Source organism: Somniosus microcephalus, unplaced genomic scaffold (assembly GCF_052327205.1).
Source record: "Somniosus microcephalus isolate GS21.2 unplaced genomic scaffold, FLI_Smic_1.0 unresolved_chr2, whole genome shotgun sequence".
Lineage (NCBI taxonomy): Eukaryota > Metazoa > Chordata > Chondrichthyes > Squaliformes > Somniosidae > Somniosus > Somniosus microcephalus.
In genome coordinates this window covers 37,780,195-37,800,536 of record NW_028225180.1, presented here as the reverse complement: position 1 = coordinate 37,800,536, position 20,342 = coordinate 37,780,195, and the positions used below count along the sequence as shown (strand labels likewise).

At 38.9% G+C, this 20,342-nt stretch overlaps 1 protein-coding gene across 1 annotated transcript in view; it reads left to right on the top strand.

Moving 5' to 3' along the window:
- The window catches only part of LOC147092535 (NACHT, LRR and PYD domains-containing protein 6-like), a 121,618-nt gene that overhangs the window by 30,670 nt on the left and 70,606 nt on the right, over nucleotides 1-20,342 (top strand).

The following is a 20,342-nucleotide window of genomic DNA, read 5'->3' as shown; positions in this document are numbered from 1 at the left end:
AAATAGATAAAGTGAAAGTAGAGAAGTCACCCGGTCCAGTTTGTGAGACTGATTCCAGTTTACGGTTTGTGAGACTGATTCCCGTTTACAGTTTGTGAGACTGATTCCAGTTTCCAGTTTGTGAGACTGATTCCAGTTTACAGTTTGTGAGACTGATTCCAGGTTTCAGTTTGTGAGACTGATTCCAGTTTACAGTTTGTGAGACTGATTCCCAGTTTACAGTTTGTGAGACTGATTCCAGTTTACAGTTTGTGAGACTGATTCCAGTTTACAGTTTGTGAGACTGATTCCAGTTTACAGTATGTGAGACTGATTCCAGTTTACAGTTTGTGAGACTGATTCCAGTTTACAGTTTGTGAGACTGATTCCAGTTTACAGTTTGTGAGACTGATTCCCAGTTTACAGTTTGTGAGACTGATTCCCAGTTTACAGTTTGTGAGACTGATTCCAGTTTACAGTTTGTGAGACTGATTCCAGTTTACAGTTTGTGAGACTGATTCCAGTTTAAAGTTTGTGAGACTGATTCCCAGTTTACATTTTGTGAGACTGATTCCAGTTTAAAGATTGTGAGACTGATTCCCAGTTTACAGTTTGTGAGACTGATTCCAGTTTAAAGTTTGTGAGACTGATTCCCAGTTTACATTTTGTGAGACTGATTCCAGTTTACAGTTTGTGAGACTGATTCCAGTTTACAGTTTGTGAGACTGATTCCAGTTTACAGTTTGTGAGACTGATTCCAGTTTACAGTTTGTGAGACTGATTCCAGTTTACAGTTTGTGAGACTGATTCCAGTTTACAGTTTGTGAGACTGATTCCAGTTTACAGTTTGTGAGACTGATTCCAGTTTACAGTTTGTGAGACTGATTCCAGTTTACAGTTTGTGAGACTGATTCCCAGTTTACAGTTTGTGAGACTGATTCCAGTTTACAGTTTGTGAGACTGATTCCAGTTTACAGTTTGTGAGACTGATTCCAGTTTACAGTTTGTGAGACTGATTCCCAGTTTACAGTTTGTGAGACTGATTCCAGTTTACAGTTTGTGAGACTGATTCCAGTTTACAGTTTGTGAGACTGATTCCAGTTTACAGTTTGTGAGACTGATTCCAGTTTACAGTTTGTGAGACTGATTCCAGTTTACAGTTTGTGAGACTGATTCCAGTTTACAGTTTGTGAGACTGATTCCAGTTTACAGTTTGTGAGACTGATTCCCTGTTTACAGTTTGTGAGACTGATTCCAGTTTACAGTTTGTGAGACTGATTCCCAGTTTACGGTTTGTGAGACTGATTCCAGTTTACAGTTTGTGAGACTGATTCCAGTTTACAGTTTGTGAGACTGATTCCCTGTTTACAGTTTGTGAGACTGATTCCAGTTTACAGTTTGTGAGACTGATTCCCAGTTTACAGTTTGTGAGACTGATTCCCAGTTTACAGTTTGTGATACTGATTCCAGTTTAGAGTTTGTGAGACTGATTCCAGTTTACAGTTTGTGAGACTGATTCCAGTTTACAGTTTGTGAGACTGATTCCAGTTTACAGTTTGTGAGACCGGTTCCAGTTTAGAGTTTGTGAGACTGATTCCAGTTTACAGTTTGTGAGACTGATTCCCAGTTTACAGTTTGTGAGACTGATTCCAGTTTACAGTTTGTGAGACTGATTCCAGTTTACAGTTTGTGAGACTGATACCAGTTTACAGTTTGTGATACTGATTCCAGTTTACAGTTTGTGAGACTGATTCCAGTTTACAGTTTGTGAGACTGATTCACAGCTTACAGTTTGTGAGACTGATTCCAGTTTACAGTTTGTGAGACTGATACCAGTTTACAGTTTGTGAGACTGATTCCAGTTTAGAGTTTGTGAGACTGATTCCAGTTTACAGTTTGTGAGACTGATTCCAGTTTAAAGTTTGTGAGACTGATTCCAGTGTACAGTTTGTGAGACTGATTCCAGTTTACAGTTTGTGAGACTGATTCCAGTTTACAGTTTGTGAGACTGATACCAGTTTACAGTTTGTGATACTGATTCCAGTTTACAGTTTGTGAGACTGATTCCAGTTTACAGTTTGTGAGACTGTTTCACAGCTTACAGTTTGTGAGACTGATTCCAGTTTACAGTTTGTGAGACTGATTCCAGTTTACAGTTTGTGAGACTGATTCCAGTTTACAGTTTGTGAGACTGATTCCAGTTTACAGTTTGTGAGACTGATTCCAGTTTACAGTTTGTGAGACTGATTCCAGTTTACAGTTTGTGAGACTTATTCCAGTTTATAGTTTGTGAGACTGATTCCCAGTTTACAGTTTGTGAGACTGATTCCAGTTTACAGTTTGTGAGACTGATTCCAGTTTACAGTTTGTGAGACTGATTCCAGTTTACAGTTTGTGAGACTGATTCCAGTTTACAGTTTGTGAGACTGATTCCAGTTTACAGTTTGTGAGACTGATTCCAGTTTACAGTTTGTGAGACTGATTCCAGTTTACAGTTTGTGAGACTGATTCCAGTTTACAGTTTGTGAGACTGATTCCAGTTTAAGTTTGTGAGACTGATTCCCAGTTTACAGTTTGTGAGACTGATTCCCAGTTTACAATTTGTGAGACTGATTTCCGTTTACAGTTTGTGAGACTGATTGCCAGTTTACAGTTTATGAGACTGATTCCAGTTTACAGTTTGTGAGACTGATTCCAGTTTACAGTTTGTGAGACTGATTCCCAGTTTACAGTTTGTGAGACTGATTCCAGTTTACACTTTGTGAGACTGATTCCAGTTTACAGTTTGTGAGACTGATTCCAGTTTACAGTTTGTGAGACTGATTCCAGTTTACAGTTTGTGAGACTGATTCCAGTTTACAGTTTGTGAGACTGATTCCCAGTTTACACTTTGTGAGACTGATTCCAGTTTACAGTTTGTGAGACTGATTCCAGTTTACAGTTTGTGAGACTGATTCCAGTTTACAGTTTGTGAGACTGATTCCAGTTTACAGATTGTGAGACTGATTCCAGTTTACAGTTTGTGAGACTGATTCCAGTTTACAGTTTGTGAGACTGATTCCAGTTTAAAGTTTGTGAGACTGATTGCAGTTTACAGTTTGTGAGACTGATTCCAGTTTACAGTTTATGAGACTGATTCCCAGTTTACAGTTTGTGAGACTGATTCCAGTTTACAGTTTGTGAGACTGATTCCCAGTTTACAGTTTGTGAGACTGATTCCAGTTTACAGTTTGTGAGACTGATTCCAGTTTACAGTTTGTGAGACTGATTCCAGTTTACACATCGTGAGACTGATTCCAGTTCACAGGTTGTGAGACTGATTCCAGTTTACAATTTGTGAGACTGATTCCAGTTTACAGTTTGTGAGACCGATTCCCACTTTACAGTTTGTGAGACTGATTCCAGTTTACAGTTTGTGAGACTGATTCCAGTTTACAGTTTGTGAGACTGAATCCAGTTTACAGTTTGTGAGACTGATTCCAGTTTACAGATTGTGAGACTGATTCCAGTTTACAGTTTGTGAGACTGATTCCCGTTTACAGTTTGTGAGACTGATTCCAGTTTACAGTTTGTGAGACTGATTCCCAGTTTACAGTTTGTGAGACTTATTCCCAGTTTACACTTTGTGAGACTGATTCCAGTTTACAGTTTGTGAGACAGATTCCAGTTTACAGTTTGTGAGACTGATTCCAGTTTACAGTTTGTGAGACTGATTCCCAGTTTACAGTTTGTGAGACTGATTCCAGTTTACAGTTTGTGAGACTGATTCCAGTTTACAGTTTGTGAGACTGATTCCAGTTTACAGTTTGTGAGACTGATTCCAGTTTACAGTATGTGAGACTGATTCCAGTTTACAGTTTGTGAGACTGATTCCAGTTTACAGTTTGTGAGACTGATTCCAGTTTACAGTTTGTGAGACTGATTCCCAGTTTACAGTTTGTGAGACTGATTCCAGTTTACAGTTTGTGAGACTGATTCCAGTTTACAGTTTGTGAGACTGATTACAGTTTACAGTTTGAGAGACTGATTCCAGTTTACAGTTTGTGAGACTGATTCCAGTTTACAGTTTGTGAGACTGATTCCAGTTTACAGTTTGTGAGACTGATTCCAGTTTACAGTTTGTGAGACTGATTCCCAGTTTACAGTTTGTGAGACTGATTCCCAGTTTACAGTTTGTGAGACTGATTCCCAATTTACAGTTTGTGAGACTGATTCCCAGTTTACAGTTTGTGAGACTGATTCCAGTTTACAGTTTGTGAGACTGATTCCAGTTTACAGTTTGTGAGACTGATTCCAGTTTACAGTTTGTGAGACTGATACCAGTTTACAGTTTGTGATACTGATTCCAGTTTAGAGTTTGTGAGACTGATTCCAGTTTACAGTTTGTGAGACTGATTCCAGTTTACAGTTTGTGAGACTGATTCCAGTTTACAGTTTGTGAGACTGATTCCAGTTTACAGTTTGTGAGACTGATTCCAGTTTACAGTTTGTGAGACCGGTTCCAGTTTAGAGTTTGTGAGACTGATTCCAGTTTACAGTTTGTGAGACTGATTCCCAGTTTACAGTTTGTGAGACTGATTCCAGTTTACAGTTTGTGAGACTGATTCCAGTTTACAGTTTGTGAGACTGATACCAGTTTACAGTTTGTGATACTGATTCCAGTTTACAGTTTGTGAGACTGATTCCAGTTTACAGTTTGTGAGACTGATTCACAGCTTACAGTTTGTGAGACTGATTCCAGTTTACAGTTTGTGAGACTGATTCCAGTTTACAGTTTGTGAGACTGATTCCAGTTTAAAGTTTGTGAGACTGATTCCAGTGTACAGTTTGTGAGACTGATTCCAGTTTACAGTTTGTGAGACTGATTCCAGTTTACAGTTTGTGAGACTGATACCAGTTTACAGTTTGTGATACTGATTCCAGTTTACAGTTTGTGAGACTGATTCCAGTTTACAGTTTGTGAGACTGATTCACAGCTTACAGTTTGTGAGACTGATTCCAGTTTACAGTTTGTGAGACTGATTCCAGTTTACAGTTTGTGAGACTGATTCCAGTTTACAGTTTGTGAGACTGATTCCAGTTTACAGATTGTGAGACTGATTCCAGTTTACAGTTTGTGAGACTGATTCCAGTTTACAGTTTGTGAGACTTATTCCAGTTTATAGTTTGTGAGACTGATTCCCAGTTTACAGTTTGTGAGACTGATTCCAGTTTACAGTTTGTGAGACTGATTCCAGTTTACAGTTTGTGAGACTGATTCCAGTTTACAGTTTGTGAGACTGATTCCAGTTTACAGTTTGTGAGACTGATTCCAGTTTACAGTTTGTGAGACTGATTCCAGTTTACAGTTTGTGAGACTGATTCCAGTTTACAGTTTGTGAGACTGATTCCAGTTTACAGTTTGTGAGACTGATTCCAGTTTAAGTTTGTGAGACTGATTCCCAGTTTACAGTTTGTGAGACTGATTCCCAGTTTACAATTTGTGAGACTGATTTCCGTTTACAGTTTGTGAGACTGATTGCCAGTTTACAGTTTATGAGACTGATTCCAGTTTACAGTTTGTGAGACTGATTCCAGTTTACAGTTTGTGAGACTGATTCCCAGTTTACAGTTTGTGAGACTGATTCCAGTTTACACTTTGTGAGACTGATTCCAGTTTACAGTTTGTGAGACTGATTCCAGTTTACAGTTTGTGAGACTGATTCCAGTTTACAGTTTGTGAGACTGATTCCAGTTTACAGTTTGTGAGACTGATTCCAGTTTACAGTTTGTGAGACTGATTCCCAGTTTACACTTTGTGAGACTGATTCCAGTTTACAGTTTGTGAGACTGATTCCAGTTTACAGTTTGTGAGACTGATTCCAGTTTACAGTTTGTGAGACTGATTCCAGTTTACAGATTGTGAGACTGATTCCAGTTTACAGTTTGTGAGACTGATTCCAGTTTACAGTTTGTGAGACTGATTCCAGTTTAAAGTTTGTGAGACTGATTCCCAGTTTACAGTTTATGAGACTGATTCCAGTTTACAGTTTGTGAGACTGATTCCAGTTTACAGTTTATGAGACTGATTCCCAGTTTACAGTTTGTGAGACTGATTCCAGTTTACAGTTTGTGAGACTGATTCCAGTTTACAGTTTGTGAGACTGATTCCCAGTTTACAGTTTGTGAGACTGATTCCCAGTTTACAGTTTGTGAGACTGATTCCAGTTTACAGTTTGTGAGACTGATTCCAGTTTACAGTTTGTGAGACTGATTCCAGTTTACACTTCGTGAGACTGATTCCAGTTCACAGGTTGTGAGACTGATTCCAGTTTACAATTTGTGAGACTGATTCCAGTTTACAGTTTGTGAGACCGATTCCCACTTTACAGTTTGTGAGACTGATTCCAGTTTACAGTTTGTGAGACTGATTCCAGTTTACAGTTTGTGAGACTGAATCCAGTTTACAGTTTGTGAGACTGATTCCAGTTTACAGATTGTGAGACTGATTCCAGTTTACAGTTTGTGAGACTGATTCCCGTTTACAGTTTGTGAGACTGATTCCAGTTTACAGTTTGTGAGACTGATTCCCAGTTTACAGTTTGTGAGACTTATTCCCAGTTTACACTTTGTGAGACTGATTCCCGTTTACAGTTTGTGAGACTGATTCCAGTTTACAGTTTGTGAGACTGATTCCCAGTTTACAGTTTGTGAGACTGATTCCCAGTTTACACTTTGTGAGACTGATTCCAGTTTACAGTTTGTGAGACAGATTCCAGTTTACAGTTTGTGAGACTGATTCCAGTTTACAGTTTGTGAGACTGATTCCAGTTTACAGTTTGTGAGACTGATTCCCAGTTTACAGTTTGTGAGACTGATTCCAGTTTACAGTTTGTGAGACTGATTCCAGTTTACAGTGTGTGAGACTGATTCCAGTTTACAGTTTGTGAGACTGATTCCCAGTTTACAGTTTGTGAGACTGATTCCAGTTTACAGTTTGTGAGACTGATTCCAGTTTACAGTTTGTGAGACTGATTCCCAGTTTACAGTTTGTGAGACTGATTCCCAGTTTACAGTTTGTGAGACTGATTTCAGTTTACGGTTTGTGAGACTGATTCCAGTTTACAGTATGTGAGACTGATTCCAGTTTACAGTTTGTGAGACTGATTCCAGTTTACAGTTTGTGAGACTGATTCCCAGTTTACAGTTTGTGAGACTGATTCCCAGTTTACGGTTTGTGAGACTGATTCCAGTTTACAGTATGTGAGACAGATTCCAGTTTACAGTTTGTGAGACTGATTCCAGTTTACAATTTGTGAGACTGATTCCAGTTTACAGTTTGTGAGACTGATTCCCAGTTTACAGTTTGTGAGACTGATTCCAGTTTACAGTTTGTGAGACTGATTCCAGTTTACAGTTTGTGAGACTGATTCCAGTTTACAGTTTGTGAGACTGATTCCCAGTTTACAATTTGTGAGACTGATTCCAGTTTATAGTTTGTGAGACTGATTCCAGTTTACGGTTTGTGAGACTGATTCCTGTTTACAGTTTGTGAGACTGATTCCAGTTTACAGTTTGTGAGACTGATTCCCAGTTTACAGTTTGTGACACTGATTCCAGTTTACAGCTTGTGAGACTGATTCCAGTTTACAGTTTGTGAGACTGATTCCAGTTTACAGTTTGTGAGACTGATTCCCAGTTTACAATTTGTGAGACTGATTCCAGTTTACAGTTTGTGAGACTGATTCCAGTTTACAGTTTATGAGACTGATTCCAGTTTACAGTTTGTGAGACTGATTCCAGTTTACAGTTTGTGAGACTGATTCCCAGTTTACAGTTTGTGAGACTGATTCCAGTTAACAGTTTGTGAGACTGATTCCAGTTTACAGTTTGTGAGACTGATTCCCATTTTACAGTTTGTGAGACTGATTCCCAATTTACAGTTTGTGAGACTGATTCCAGTTTACAGTTTGTGAGACTGATTCCAGTTTACAGTTTGTGAGACTGATTCCAGTTTACAGTTTGTGAGACTGATTCCAGTTTACAGTTTGTGAGACTGATTCCAGTTTACAGTTTGTGAGACTGATTCCAGTTTACAGTTTGTGAGACTGATTCCAGTTTCCAGTTTGAGAGACTGATTCCAGTTTACAGTTTGTGAGACTGATTCCAGTTTACAGTTTGTGAGACTGATTCCAGTTGACAGTTTGAGAGACTGATTCCAGTTTACAGTTTGTGAGACTATTCCCAGTTTACAGTTTGTGAGACTGATTCCAGTTTACAGTTTGTGAGACTGATTCCAGTTTACAGTGTGTGAGACTGATTCCAGTTTACAGATTGTGAGACTGATTCCAGTTTTCAGTTGGTGAGACTGATTCCCAGTTTACAGTTTGTGAGACTGATTCCAGTTTAAAGTTTGTGAGACTGATTCCCAGTTTACAGTTTGTGAGACTGATTCCAGTTTACAGTTTGTGAGACTGATTCCAGTTTACAGTTTGTGAGACTGATTCCAGTTTACAGTTTGTGAGACTGATTCCAGTTTACAGTTTGTGAGACTGATTCCAGTTTACAGTTTGTGTGACTGATTCCAGTTTATACTTTGTGAGACTGATTCCCGTTTACAGTTTGTGAGAGTGATTCCAGTTTACAGTTTGTGAGACTGATTCCCAGTTTACAGTTTGTGAGACTGATTCCAGTTTACAGTTTGTGAGACTGATTCCAGTTTACAGTTTGTGAGACTGATTCCAGTTTACAGTTTGTGAGACTGATTCCAGTTTACAGTTTGTGAGACTGATTCCAGTTTACAGTTTGTGAGACTGATTCACAGTTTACAGTTTGTGAGACTGATTCCAGTTTACAGTTTGTGAAACTGGTTCCAGTTTACAGTTTGTGAGACTGATTCCAGTTTACAGTTTGTGAGACTGATTCCAGTTTACAGTTTGTGAGACTGATTCTAGTTTACAGTTTGTGAGACTGATTCCCAGTTTACAGTTTGTGAGACTGATTGCCAGTTTACAGTTTGTGAGACTGATTCCAGTTTACAGTTTGTGAGACTGATTCCAGTTTACAGTTTGTGAGACTGATTCCAGTTTACAGTTTGTGAGACTGATTCCAGTTTACAGTTTGTGAGACTGATTCCAGTTTACAGTTTGTGAGACTGATTCCAGTTTACAGTTTGTGAGACTGATTCCAGTTTACAGTTTGTGAGACTGATTCCAGTTTACAGTTTGTGAGACTCATTCCAGTTTACAGTTTGTGAGACTGATACCAGTTTACATTTTGTGATACTGATTCCAGTTTACAGTTTGTGAGACTGATTCCAGTTTACAGTTTGTGAGACTCATTCCAGTTTGCAGTTTGTGAGACTGATTCCAGTTTACAGTTTGTGAGACAGATTCCAGTTTACAGTTTGTGAGACTGATTCCCAGTTTACAGTTTGTGAGACTGATTCCCAGTTTACAGTTTGTGAGACTGATTCCAGTTTACAGTTTGTGAGACTGATTCCAGTTTACAGTTTGTGAGACTGATTCCAGTTTACAGTTTGTGAGACTGATACCAGTTTACATTTTGTGATACTGATTCCAGTTTACAGTTTGTGAGACTGATTCCAGTTTACAGTTTGTGAGACTGATTCACAGCTTACAGTTTGTGAGACTGATTCCAGTTTACAGTTTGTGAGACTGATTCCAGTTTACAGCTTGTGAGACTGATTCCAGTTTACAGTTTGAGAGACTGATTCCAGTTTACAGTTTGTGAGACTGATTCCAGTTTACAGTTTGTGAGACTGATTCCAGTTTACAGTTTGTGAGACTGATTCCAGTTTACAGTTTGTGAGACTGATTCACAGCTTACAGTTTGTGAGACTGATTCCAGTTTACAGTTTGTGAGACTGATTCCAGTTTACAGTTTGTGAGACTGATTCCAGTTTACAGTTTGTGAGACTGATTCCAGTGTACAGTTTGTGAGACTGATTCCAGTTTACAGTTTGTGAGACTGATTCCAGTTTACAGTTTGTGAGACTGATTCCCAGTTTACAGTTTGTGAGACTGATTCCAGTTTACAGTTTGTGAGACTGATTCCAGTTTACAGTTTGTGAGACTGATTCCAGTTTACAGTTTGTGAGACTCATTCCAGTGTACAGTTTGTGAGACTGATTCCAGTTTACAGTTTGTGAGACTGATTCCAGTTTACAGTTTGTGAGACTGATACCAGTTTACATTTTGTGATACTGATTCCAGTTTACAGTTTGTGAGACTGATTCCAGTTTACAGTTTGTGAGACTGATTCACAGCTTACAGTTTGTGAGACTGATTCCAGTTTACAATTTGTGAGACTGATTCCAGTTTACAGCTTGTGAGACTGATTCCAGTTTACAGTTTGTGAGACTGATTCCCATTTTACAGTTTGTGAGACTGATTCCAGTTTACAGTTTGTGAGACTGATTCCAGTTTACAGTTTGTGAGACTGATTCCAGTTTACAGTTTGTGAGACTGATTCCAGTTTACAGTTTGTGAGACTGATTCCAGTTTACAGTTTGTGAGACTGATTCCAGTTTCCAGTTTGAGAGACTGATTCCAGTTTACAGTTTGTGAGACTGATTCCAGTTTACAGTTTGTGAGACTGATTCCAGTTGACAGTTTGAGAGACTGATTCCAGTTTACAGTTTGTGAGACTATTCCCAGTTTACAGTTTGTGAGACTGATTCCAGTTTACAGTTTGTGAGACTGATTCCAGTTTACAGTGTGTGAGACTGATTCCAGTTTACAGATTGTGAGACTGATTCCAGTTTTCAGTTGGTGAGACTGATTCCCAGTTTACAGTTTGTGAGACTGATTCCAGTTTACAGTTTGTGAGACTGATTCCCAGTTTACAGTTTGTGAGACTGATTCCAGTTTACAGTTTGTGAGACTGATTCCAGTTTACAGTTTGTGAGACTGATTCCAGTTTACAGTTTGTGAGACTGATTCCAGTTTACAGTTTGTGAGACTGATTCCAGTTTACAGTTTGTGTGACTGATTCCAGTTTATACTTTGTGAGACTGATTCCCGTTTACAGTTTGTGAGAGTGATTCCAGTTTACAGTTTGTGAGACTGATTCCCAGTTTACAGTTTGTGAGACTGATTCCAGTTTACAGTTTGTGAGACTGATTCCAGTTTACAGTTTGTGAGACTGATTCCAGTTTACAGTTTGTGAGACTGATTCCAGTTTACAGTTTGTGAGACTGATTCCAGTTTAGAGATTGTGAGACTGATTCACAGTTTACAGTTTGTGAGACTGATTCCAGTTTACAGTTTGTGAAACTGGTTCCAGTTTACAGTTTGTGAGACTGATTCCAGATTACAGTTTGTGAGACTGATTCCAGTTTACAGTTTGTGAGACTGATTCTAGTTTACAGTTTGTGAGACTGATTCCCAGTTTACAGTTTGTGAGACTGATTGCCAGTTTACAGTTTGTGAGACTGATTCCAGTTTACAGTTTGTGAGACTGATTCCAGTTTACAGTTTGTGAGACTGATTCCAGTTTACAGTTTGTGAGACTGATTCCAGTTTACAGTTTGTGAGACTGATTCCAGTTTACAGTTTGTGAGACTGATTCCAGTTTACAGTTTGTGAGACTGATTCCAGTTTACAGTTTGTGAGACTGATTCCAGTTTACAGTTTGTGAGACTCATTCCAGTGTACAGTTTGTGAGACTGATTCCAGTTTACAGTTTGTGAGACTGATTCCAGTTTACAGTTTGTGAGACTGATACCAGTTTACATTTTGTGATACTGATTCCAGTTTACAGTTTGTGAGACTGATTCCAGTTTACAGTTTGTGAGACTGATTCACAGCTTACAGTTTGTGAGACTGATTCCAGTTTACAGTTTGTGAGACTGATTCCAGTTTACAGTTTGTGAGACTGATTCCAGTTTACAGTTTGTGAGACTGATTCCAGTGTACAGTTTGTGAGACTGATTCCAGTTTACAGTTTGTGAGACTGATTCCAGTTTACAGTTTGTGAGACTGATTCCCAGTTTACAGTTTGTGAGACTGATTCCAGTTTACAGTTTGTGAGACTGATTCCAGTTTACAGTTTGTGAGACTGATTCCAGTTTACAGTTTGTGAGACTGATTCCAGTTTACAGTTTGTGAGACTGATTCCAGTTTACAGATTGTGAGACTGATTCCAGTTTACAGTTTGTGAGACTGATTCCAGTTTACAGTTTGTGAGACTGATTCCAGTTTACAGTTTGTGAGACTGATTCCAGTTTAAGTTTGTGAGACTGATTCCCAGTTTACAGTTTGTGAGACTGATTCCCAGTTTACAATTTGTGAGACTGATTTCCGTTTACAGTTTGTGAGACTGATTGCCAGTTTACAGTTTATGAGACTGATTCCAGTTTACAGTTTGTGAGACTGATTCCAGTTTACAGTTTGTGAGACTGATTCCCAGTTTACAGTTTGTGAGACTGATTCCAGTTTACACTTTGTGAGACTGATTCCAGTTTACAGTTTGTGAGACTGATTCCAGTTTACAGTTTGTGAGACTGATTCCAGTTTACAGTTTGTGAGACTGATTCCAATTTACAGTTTGTGAGACTGATTCCAGTTTACAATTTGTGAGACTGATTCCCAGTTTACACTTTGTGAGACTGATTCCAGTTTACAGTTTGTGAGACTGATTCCAGTTTACAGTTTGTGAGACTGATTCCAGTTTACAGATTGTGAGATTGATTCCAGTTTACAGTTTGTGAGACTGATTCCAGTTTACAGTTTGTGAGACTGATTCCAGTTTAAAGTTTGTGAGACTGATTGCAGTTTACAGTTTGTGAGACTGATTCCAGTTTACCGTTTATGAGACTGATTCCCAGTTTACAGTTTGTGAGACTGATTCCAGTTTACAGTTTGTGAGACTGATTCCCAGTTTGCAGTTTGTGAGACTGATTCCAGTTCACAGGTTGTGAGACTGATTCCAGTTTACAGTTTGTGAGACTGATTCCAGTTTACAGTTTGTGAGACCGATTCCCACTTTACAGTTTGTGAGACTGATTCCAGTTTACAGTTTGTGAGACTGATTCCAGTTTACAGTTTGTGAGACTGATTCCAGTTTACAGTTTGTGAGACTGATCCCAGTTTACAGTTTGTGAGACTGATTCCAGTTTACAGTTTGTGAGACTGATTCCCAGTTTACAGTTTGTGAGACTGATTCCCAGTTTACACTTTGTGAGACTGATTCCAGTTTACAGTTTGTGAGACTGATTCCAGTTTACAGTTTGTGAGACTGATTCCAGTTTACAGTTTGTGAGACTGATTCCCAGTTTACAGTTTGTGAGACTGATTCCAGTTTACAGTTTGTGAGACTGATTCCAGTTTACAGTTTGCGAGACTGATTCCAGTTTACAGTTTGTGAGACTGATTCCAGTTTACAGTTTGTGAGACTGTTTCCAGTTTCCAGTTTGTGAGACTGATTCCCAGTTTACAGTTTATGAGACTGATTCCCAGTTTACAGTTTGTGAGACTGATTCCCAGTTTACAGTTTGTGAGACTGATTCCAGTTTACAGTTTGTGAGACTGATTCCCAGTTTACAGTTTGTGAGACTGATTCCCAGTTTACAGTTTGTGAGACTGATTCCCAGTTTACAGTTTGTGAGACTGATTCCCAGTTTACAGTTTGTGAGACTGATTCCCAGTTTACAGTTTGTGAGACTGATTCCCAGTTTACAGTTTGTGAGACTGATTCCAGTTTACAGTTTGTGAGACTGATTCCAGTTTACAGTTTGTGAGACTGATTCCAGTTTACAGTTTGTGAGACTGATTCCCAGTTTACACTTTGTGAGGCTGATTCCAGTTTACAGTTTGTGAGACTGATTCCAGTTTACAGTTTGTGAGACTGATTCCCAGTTTACAGTTTGTGAGACTGATTCTAGTTTACAGTTGGTGAGACTGATTCCCAGTTTACAGTATTTGTGAGACTGATTCCAGTTTACAGTTTGTGAGACTGATTCCAGTTTACAGTTTGTGAGACTGATTCCAGTTTTCAGTTTGTGGGACTGATTCCAGTTTACAGTTTGTGAGACTGATTCCAGTTTACAGTTTGTGAGACTGATTCCAGTTTACAGTATGTGAGTCTGATTCCAGTTTACAGTTTGTGAGACTGATTCCAGTTTACAGTTTGTGAGACTGATTCCCAGTATACAATTTGTGAGACTGATTCCAGTTTACAGTTTGTGAGACTGATTCCAGTTTACAGTTTGTGAGACTGATTCCCAGTTTACAATTTGTGAGACTGATTCCAGTTTATAGTTTGTGAGACTGATTCCAGTTTACGGTTTGTGAGACTGATTCCAGTTTACAGTTTGTGAGACTGATTCCAGTTTACAGTTTGTGAGACTGATTCCAGTTTACAGTTTGTGAGACTGATTCCCAGTTTACAATTTGTGAGACTGATTCCAGTTTACAGTTTGTGAGACTGATTCCAGTTTACAGTTTGTGAGACTGATTCCAGTTTACAGTTTGTGAGACTGATTCCAGTTTACAGTTTGTGAGACTGATTCCAGTTTACAGTTTGTGAGACTGATTCCAGTTTACAGTTTGTGAGACTGATTCCAGTTTACAGTTTGTGAGACTGATTCCAGTTTACAGTTTGTGAGACTGATTCCAGTTTACAGTTTGTGAGACTGATTCCCAGTTTACAGTTTGTGAGACTGATTCCAGTTTACAGTTTGTGAGACTGATTCCCAGTTTACAGTTTGTGAGACTGATTCCAGTTTACAGCTTGTGAGACTGATTCCAGTTTACAGCTTGTGAGAATGATTCCCATTTTACAGTTTGTGAGACTGATTCCAGTTTACAGTTTGTGAGACTGATTCCAGTTTACAGTTTGTGAGACTGATTCCAGTTTACAGTTTGTGAGACTGATTCCAGTTTAAAGTTTGTGAGACTGATTCCAGTTTACAGTATGTGAGACTGATTCCAGTTTACAGTTTGTGAGACTGATTCCAGTTTACAGTTTGTGAGACTGATTCCAGTTTACAGTTTGTGAGACTGATTCCCAGTTTACTGTTTGTGAGACTGATTCCAGTTTACAGTTGTGAGACTGATTCCAGTTTACAGTTTGTGAGACTGATTCCAGTTTACAGTTTGTGAGACTGATTCCAGTTTACAGTTTGTGAGACTGATTCCAGTTTACAGTTTGTGAGACTGATTCCAGTTTCCAGTTTGAGAGACTGATTCCAGTTTACAGTTTGTGAGACTGATTCCAGTTTACAGTTTGTGAGACTGATTCCAGTTGACAGTTTGAGAGACTGATTCCAGTTTACAGTTTGTGAGGCTATTCCCAGTTTACAGTTTGTGAGACTGATTCCAGTTTACAATTTGTGAGACTGATTCCAGTTTACAGTGTGTGAGACTGATTCCAGTTTACAGATTGTGAGACTGATTCCAGTTTTCAGTTGGTGAGACTGATTCCCAGTTTACAGTTTGTGAGACTGATTCCAGTTTACAGTTTGTGAGACTGATTCCCAGTTTACAGTTTGTGAGACTGATTCCAGTTTACAGTTTGTGAGACTGATTCCAGTTTACAGTTTGTGAGACTGATTCCAGTTTACAGTTTGTGAGACTGATTCCAGTTTACAGTTTGTGAGACTGATTCCAGTTTACAGTTTGTGTGACTGATTCCAGTTTATACTTTGTGAGACTGATTCCCGTTTACAGTTTGTGAGAGTGATTCCAGTTTACAGTTTGTGAGACTGATTCCCAGTTTACAGTTTGTGAGACTGATTCCAGTTTACAGTTTGTGAGACTGATTCCAGTTTACAGTTTGTGAGACTGATTCCAGTTTACAGTTTGTGAGACTGATTCCAGTTTACAGTTTGTGAGACTGATTCCAGTTTACAGTTTGTGAGACTGATTCACAGTTTACAGTTTGTGAGACTGATTCCAGTTTACAGTTTGTGAAACTGGTTCCAGTTTACAGTTTGTGAGACTGATTCCAGTTAACAGTTTGTGAGACTGATTCCAGTTTACAGTTTGTGAGACTGATTCTAGTTTACAGTTTGTGAGACTGATTCCCAGTTTACAGTTTGTGAGACTGATTGCCAGTTTACAGTTTGTGAGACTGATTCCAGTTTACAGTTTGTGAGACTGATTCCAGTTTACAGTTTGTGAGACTGATTCCAGTTTACAGTTTGTGAGACTGATTCCAGTTTACAGTTTGTGAGACTGATTCCAGTTTACAGTTTGTGAGACTGATTCCAGTTTACAGTTTGTGAGACTGATTCCAGTTTACAGTTTGTGAGACTGATTCCCAGTTTACAGTTTGTGAGACTGATTCCAGTTTACAGTTTGTGACACTGATTCCCAGTTTACAGATTGTGAGACTGATTCCAGTTTACAGTTTGTGAGACTGATTCCAGTTTACAGTTTGTGAGACTGATTCCAGTTTACAGTTTGTGAGACTGATTCCCAGTTTACAGTTTGTGAGACTGATTCCAGTTTACAGTTTGTGAGACTGATTCCAGTTTACAGTTTGTGAGACTGATTCCAGTTTACAGTTTGTGAGACTGATTCCCAGTTTACAGTTTGTGAGACTGATTCCAGTTTACAGTTTGTGAGACTGATTCCCAGTTTACAGTTTGTGAGACTGATTCCAGTTTGCAGTTTGTGAGACTGATCCCAGTTTACAGTTTGTGAGACTGATTCCAGTATACAGTTTGTGAGACTGATTCCAGTTTACAGTTTGTGAGACTGATTCCAGTTTACAGTTTGTGAGACTGATTCCGGTTTACAGTTTGTGAGAATGATTCCAGTTTAGAGTTTGTGAGACTGATTCCAGTTTACAGTTTGTGAGACTGATTCCAGTTTACAGTTTGTGAGACTGATTCCAGTTTACAGTTTGTGAGACAGATTCCAGGTACAGTTTGTGAGACTGATTCCAGTTTACAGTTTGTGAGACTGATTCCAGTTTACAGTTTGTGAGACTGATTCCAGTTTACAGTTTGTGAGACTGATTCCAGTTTACAGTTTGTGAGACTGATTCCAGTTTACAGTTTGTGAGACTGATTCCCAGTTTACAGTCTGTGAGACTGATTCCAGTTTACAGTTTGTGAGACTGATTCCAGTTTACATTTGTGAGACTGATTCCAGTTTACACTTTGTGAGACTGATTCCAGTTTACTGTTTGTGAGACTGATTCCAGTTTACAGTTTGTGAGACTGATTCCAGTTTGCAGTTTGTGAGACTGATTCCAGTTTACAGTTTCTGAGACTGATTCCAGTTTACTCTTTGTGAGACTGATTCCAGTTTACATTTTGTGAGACTGATTCCAGTTTATAGTTTGTGAGACTGATTCCAGTTTACAGTTTGTGAGACTGATTCCCAGTTTACAGTTTGTGAGACTGATTCCAGTTTACAGTTTGTGAGACTGATTCCAGTTTACAGTTTGTGAGACTGATTCCAGTTTACAGTTTGTGAGACTGATTCCCAGTTTACACTTTGTGAGGCTGATTCCAGTTTACAGTTTGTGAGACTGATTCCAGTTTACAGTTTGTGAGACTGATTCCCAGTTTACAGTTTGTGAGACTGATTCTAGTTTACAGTTGGTGAGACTGATTCCCAGTTTACAGTATTTGTGAGACTGATTCCAGTTTACAGTTTGTGAGACTGATTCCAGTTTACAGTTTGTGAGACTGATTCCAGTTTTCAGTTTGTGGGACTGATTCCAGTTTACAGTTTGTGAGACTGATTCCAGTTTACAGTTTGTGAGACTGATTCCAGTTTACAGTATGTGAGTCTGATTCCAGTTTACAGTTTGTGAGACTGATTCCAGTTTACAGTTTGTGAGACTGATTCCCAGTATACAATTTGTGAGACTGATTCCAGTTTACAGTTTGTGAGACTGATTCCAGTTTACAGTTTGTGAGACTGATTCCCAGTTTACAATTTGTGAGACTGATTCCAGTTTATAGTTTGTGAGACTGATTCCAGTTTACGGTTTGTGAGACTGATTCCAGTTTACAGTTTGTGAGACTGATTCCAGTTTACAGTTTGTGAGACTGATTCCAGTTTACAGTTTGTGAGACTGATTCCCAGTTTACAATTTGTGAGACTGATTCCAGTTTACAGTTTGTGAGACTGATTCCAGTTTACAGTTTGTGAGACTGATTCCAGTTTACAGTTTGTGAGACTGATTCCAGTTTACAGTTTGTGAGACTGATTCCAGTTTACAGTTTGTGAGACTGATTCCAGTTTACAGTTTGTGAGACTGATTCCAGTTTACAGTATGTGAGACTGATTCCCAGTTTACAGTTTGTGAGACTGATTCCAGTTTACAGTTTGTGAGACTGATTCCCAGTTTACAGTTTGTGAGACTGATTCCAGTTTACAGCTTGTGAGACTGATTCCAGTTTACAGCTTGTGAGAATGATTCCCATTTTACAGTTTGTGAGACTGATTCCAGTTTACAGTTTGTGAGACTGATTCCAGTTTACAGTTTGTGAGACTGATTCCAGTTTACAGTTTGTGAGACTGATTCCAGTTTAAAGTTTGTGAGACTGATTCCAGTTTACAGTATGTGAGACTGATTCCAGTTTACAGTTTGTGAGACTGATTCCAGTTTACAGTTTGTGAGACTGATTCCAGTTTACAGTTTGTGAGACTGATTCCCAGTTTACTGTTTGTGAGACTGATTCCAGTTTACAGTTGTGAGACTGATTCCAGTTTACAGTTTGTGAGACTGATTCCAGTTTACAGTTTGTGAGACTGATTCCAGTTTACAGTTTGTGAGACTGATTCCAGTTTACAGTTTGTGAGACTGATTCCAGTTTCCAGTTTGAGAGACTGATTCCAGTTTACAGTTTGTGAGACTGATTCCAGTTTACAGTTTGTGAGACTGATTCCAGTTGACAGTTTGAGAGACTGATTCCAGTTTACAGTTTGTGAGGCTATTCCCAGTTTACAGTTTGTGAGACTGATTCCAGTTTACAATTTGTGAGACTGATTCCAGTTTACAGTGTGTGAGACTGATTCCAGTTTACAGATTGTGAGACTGATTCCAGTTTTCAGTTGGTGAGACTGATTCCCAGTTTACAGTTTGTGAGACTGATTCCAGTTTACAGTTTGTGAGACTGATTCCCAGTTTACAGTTTGTGAGACTGATTCCAGTTTACAGTTTGTGAGACTGATTCCAGTTTACAGTTTGTGAGACTGATTCCAGTTTACAGTTTGTGAGACTGATTCCAGTTTACAGTTTGTGAGACTGATTCCAGTTTACAGTTTGTGTGACTGATTCCAGTTTATACTTTGTGAGACTGATTCCCGTTTACAGTTTGTGAGAGTGATTCCAGTTTACAGTTTGTGAGACTGATTCCCAGTTTACAGTTTGTGAGACTGATTCCAGTTTACAGTTTGTGAGACTGATTCCAGTTTACAGTTTGTGAGACTGATTCCAGTTTACAGTTTGTGAGACTGATTCCAGTTTACAGTTTGTGAGACTGATTCCAGTTTACAGTTTGTGAGACTGATTCACAGTTTACAGTTTGTGAGACTGATTCCAGTTTACAGTTTGTGAAACTGGTTCCAGTTTACAGTTTGTGAGACTGATTCCAGTTAACAGTTTGTGAGACTGATTCCAGTTTACAGTTTGTGAGACTGATTCTAGTTTACAGTTTGTGAGACTGATTCCCAGTTTACAGTTTGTGAGACTGATTGCCAGTTTACAGTTTGTGAGACTGATTCCAGTTTACAGTTTGTGAGACTGATTCCAGTTTACAGTTTGTGAGACTGATTCCAGTTTACAGTTTGTGAGACTGATTCCAGTTTACAGTTTGTGAGACTGATTCCAGTTTACAGTTTGTGAGACTGATTCCAGTTTACAGTTTGTGAGACTGATTCCAGTTTACAGTTTGTGAGACTGATTCCCAGTTTACAGTTTGTGAGACTGATTCCAGTTTACAGTTTGTGACACTGATTCCCAGTTTACAGATTGTGAGACTGATTCCAGTTTACAGTTTGTGAGACTGATTCCAGTTTACAGTTTGTGAGACTGATTCCAGTTTACAGTTTGTGAGACTGATTCCCAGTTTACAGTTTGTGAGACTGATTCCAGTTTACAGTTTGTGAGACTGATTCCAGTTTACAGTTTGTGAGACTGATTCCAGTTTACAGTTTGTGAGACTGATTCCCAGTTTACAGTTTGTGAGACTGATTCCAGTTTACAGTTTGTGAGACTGATTCCCAGTTTACAGTTTGTGAGACTGATTCCAGTTTGCAGTTTGTGAGACTGATCCCAGTTTACAGTTTGTGAGACTGATTCCAGTATACAGTTTGTGAGACTGATTCCAGTTTACAGTTTGTGAGACTGATTCCAGTTTACAGTTTGTGAGACTGATTCCGGTTTACAGTTTGTGA